Source organism: Octodon degus, unplaced genomic scaffold (assembly GCF_000260255.1).
Source record: "Octodon degus isolate 3935 unplaced genomic scaffold, OctDeg1.0 scaffold00116, whole genome shotgun sequence".
NCBI classification, from domain to species: domain Eukaryota; kingdom Metazoa; phylum Chordata; class Mammalia; order Rodentia; family Octodontidae; genus Octodon; species Octodon degus.
Window position 1 is genome coordinate 7,484,073 of NW_004524692.1, and position 4,641 is coordinate 7,488,713.

The following is a 4,641-nucleotide window of genomic DNA, read 5'->3' on the forward strand; positions in this document are numbered from 1 at the left end:
AAAGAGAAAAAGCTTACTTCTGCTCACTATTTTTGCAGTTCCACTCCATGACGCAGTGGCCCCATTGCTTTGGGTATTTGTTGAAGGGAGTGCCTCACGTAAGATTATGTGGCAAAGCACAATCACTCACCTCATGAGCAGAAGGGGAAGCTCTGATCCTCACTTTGAGCATTGTTTCCTGGCTCTGGAGGGGAAGATTAGCTCTGGTGTGCAAGAAAAAGTAGGAGGTACTTCAAGGGCATAGATTTAGCAATCTAAGCATCTCCTAATAGGTCAAATCTCCCCAAGATTCCCAGCATCTCTTGATAGCTCCACCCTAGAAATCCAGGCTTTAACACATGGACCTTTCAGTTATGTTCAACATCCAAACTATAGCATCACCATCTGGGAGCAGACAGCAGATAACTTAGTTTCTTATTTTGTCTTATTGCATTGCTGCATGGCTATATCATATAATGTTGGAGTTTGTTTTGGGAATTTGGTCCATGTACTTATCCTTTATTTCCTCCCATTTATCTTCTGTGTTGTTGATTCCCTTTCCCATCTTTAAGAATCTATTGCCTCAGGGCTGGCCAAATAGCTCAGCAGATTAAAGTGCCTGCAAGCAGGCACAGGAGCATGGGAGCACAGGAGCATGGGAGCACAGGTCTCCTGTGCCAGCCCCATCCCCGGGGAATGCTGAGACAGCAATTGAGACTGGGTGTGGTGGTGCACACCTGTAATCCTAGCTCTTGGGAGGTGGTAAGCAGGTGGATTACTACAAGTCTTATCTAGTAATCAGACCCTGAACACCCAGTAGACCCTTCCCTAAAAATAAATTTAAAAAATCTATTGCCTCACTTCCTGTCATTTCTCATGTGTGCTTGTATGAATTTATAGATTTCTAATATATGAGAATACATGCAATATTTAACCTTCTGAATCTGGCTAATTTTGCTTGGCATGGTGTTCACTAGTTCCATTCATTTTTGTGTACTTGATGCACTTTCATTCCTCTCTGGGCTGAATAATATTCCATTGCATATGTGGCAATTTTGGTAGTGTAAGTATCACCACTGGGCCTCGAGATAACCCCATGTTATGTTTATTTGCTGTCACCTATTCATTGTCTTAGTTTTTTTTTAATTGCTGGGACGAAATACCTGATACAGGTAAAAGGAGGAAATGTTTATTTTTGTTCACTGTTTGTAGAGATTCATTTCCTAGTGAGTTGGCTCCAAAGCAGACCAGCATGGCAGAGGGCCATGAAAGAGGAGAAACACTTTACAGCAGGATAGGCAGAACAAAAGCAGTGGGCCTTCTTTTCCCTTTGTATTCCACTTGTGCTACAAGCCTATTGGCTGGTACCACCCACACTCAGGGTGAGGCTTCTCTCTATAGTAACCTCATCATTCACAAACTCACTGTGCACTCATAATTCAGTGTCACACATCGCTAGTCAAGCCACTTCCCAAAGTTCCATCTATCGGCTCATGACACTTTGGGTGGGACATCAAGATAGAAACCATAGCACTAGTCTCATCTCAAATTTCTGTAGGCAATGGATGAAATTATAATGTGAACACCACAAAACTCATGTTCCATATATAAGGATCGAGGGAAAGAGGAGGAAAACAAAGGGGAAAATCTATAGCTGCTCTTTGAGATGATAAAGAGAAGTTGATAATTATATCACACGGTGCAGGAAGAAATATAATAGGAAGTAACAATTCTCATTTGTTTTTGGTTGCAAGATTAAAAAATTATTTATTTGTTTGTTTGTTTGATACAGGGTCTTGCTACACAGCTTAGACCTTCAGTGATCCTCCTGTCTGAGCCTCTCAGTGCTGGGATTATAGTTGGGGCCAGCATGGTGTGCCTGGAGTTACAGGGCCTGCACAGCATGAGGTGCTGGGGAATAAAATCTGGGTCCTTGCACTTGCCAGGCAGGTGGTTAGACCACTGAGCTATCTCCCCAGCCTGCAAGGTTTTTTTTTTTTTTAATTTTCACTTTCTTCTGACATTAGAAATTCCTTATGATCCTTAGAACATGGTCCTATGGCGATTTTTCTTCCACAGTGGACTGTTATTTGGGGTTGAAGGTTTAATATGTTCCAGTTTGGATTTCCAATTTCAGTAAAAGAGAGAGAAACAGGGTCAAAGCATCTTTTTAGGTTTCTAAAACTTGCATTGGTTTATTTCCCATTTTTCAGTAATAATCCCATTTCTTACACAAGCCAAAATGCTAAACTTCTTTCTTTGATTTTTCTCAGTGTCTTGAGAATATTCCACAGTGGCCTAGTTGTCTCTATAAGAAATCAGGAAAATCTTTGCTATATTTCTGGTGTGTGTTGTCTTCCCTTAGGCATTATAATTTCTGTAATATTTAATTATTTGTTCTTATATTTCCTTTCTTCTGATTCCTTGCTTCATTTATTTTTTATTTTTTTTTCCTTGCTTCATTTAAAACTAAAGTTCTGTACATTTTTTCAAGTTGTCTCAAATCCTCTTTAGAATTAGTCTAATGAATTGAAAACAAGTCGATGTGTCTGACCCACAGATGTGTGAGCTGTGAGAAAATGTCATTTTGTCACTGATCGGTGCTTAATGACTCTCTGAGGGACAGCGGTCCAGACTGTACTTCAAAGCTGGACTAGGACTGGAATTTTTGTGGTAGGGCACACCAACCTTTCACATTTGGTGTCTCATAGAGGTAGCCAAAGAAGTTTGTATATTTAAAGATAGTAACAGCCCTTGGTTAAATACATAATAAATTGTTTAACGTTTTTCTTTTGGAAATGGGATAGTTTTGACACTTCTGAGTGTCTCTGTCTATCTATCTATCTATCTATCTATCTATCTATCTATCTATATCTGTCTCTCTGTTTCTCTCTCTCTCTCTCTCTCTCTCTCTCTCTCTCTCTCTCTCTCATTTGCTATCTACCTAATGAGAACACTCTGTGGCTAATTGACAAACGGATGAGTGGTGTCCTCAGGAACCTCAGTTTTGTGGTTTTGACCATTGCCTAGCTTTTTAATTTTAATTTTTATTCTTTTGATACAGGGTCTTGCTATGCAGCTAGGACTCAGTGATCCTCTTGTCTCAGCCTGCCCAGTGTTGGGATTAGAGGTGTGTGCCACCACTCCTGGTCTCAGTGGCCAGCACAGCGTGCCTGGGGTTCTGGGGCCAGCACCACAGGCAGCACAAGGATTGAACCTGGGTCCTTGAGCTTTCCAGGCAGGTGCTTAGACTGCCAAGCTAGCTCCCAAGACTGGACAAATGACTTTTGAGGTAGGAAGTGCCAAAGAAAAGTCAACCAATCCGACTTTGCCTGCTGTGCTAGTCAGTTAAAGGCCAAGTTACATCCTGGGTTAATCTGGGTGGAGTAAAAGACATTAGCATCACCATCAAAGACTTAAAACAGCTCTTTCACCCCCTTGAGATGCCCCTCACCACTCTGGAGCACCTCCCCCATCCCGCCCACCAAGCAGGAATTCCGGGAACCCCCAGACCCAAGCCTAGCCCAGGTCTGGTGAGTGTGTGGGAGAGCTTCCTGCTACCCTGCGCCTGCAGGACCTACTACTGGTCCCAGCCAAGGGGCAGCATGGGTGAAATTTTCTTGGGAGGCCCCCGACCACTCCGCAGCATCTCCACCACCCCACCTGCAAGTAGGAAATTCGGCAGCATTGCAGGAACCCCCAGACCCAGTCCTAGCCCAGACCCAGTGAGTGTGTGGGAGAGCTGCCTCTCCCCCCTACTCCACCTTGTCCCCTCCAGGCTCAGCTCAGGCCTGGCATACAGGCCTGGGGTGTAAACTTGCAGCTGCAATCCCTGCAGAGAGTTTAGAGGATAGAACCAACCAGCTAGTCCAGGAGCAGAAAATCTTGCCCAAGGGGCACAACAGGTTCACCCTCAAGGGAGGCAGCAGGAAGGGGCTGAGCACAGCAGCCAGACCCAAGCCAGGCACAGCTGGATAAATCCAAATTTTGTAGATCTGAACCTGAACTTCAGTATGTGCTAAAGTAATAATTACAACAAAGATCTACAACAAAGTTCAGAAGACAGTGCTACACAAAATGACAAGAAGGAACAAAATGCAAACTTGGAACCCAAGGCCACCCATAACAAGTGCAGAGGACACTAACACAGAACAAATTGGAAATCACACAGCTGAAAGCTATGAATCAATGGCTTCTGAAATAAAGAAACACCTGAAGAAAAGCATAGAGGAACTCAGATTGGAAATAAAAAAAGAAATCCCTGAATTAATAACATCTGCAGTAAAGAATCAAATGCAGAAACATCTGGAGGAAACCCAATGTCCACCCAGAACAAGTGCAGAGGACACTAGCTTGGCTCAAAGGCATGAATTAAGAATGTCGATAGTAAATAAGCAACAGCAGAAAGTGATAGAGGAACTCGGAGTGGAATTCTTTTCTGAAATAAAAAAAATTCTCAGAACTCATAGCATCTGAAGTAAAGAAGCAGCTACAGAAACATAGGAGGAAACCCAATCTGAAAAAACACTATAGTAAAAGAATTTATAACTGCTTCTAAAGAAGACATTGATAAAAAAATAGAGGAGATTAGAAAAATGACAGATTCCTTGAATGAGCAATACAGGAAAGAAATAGATCGCATGAAGCAGAATCAAAGAGATA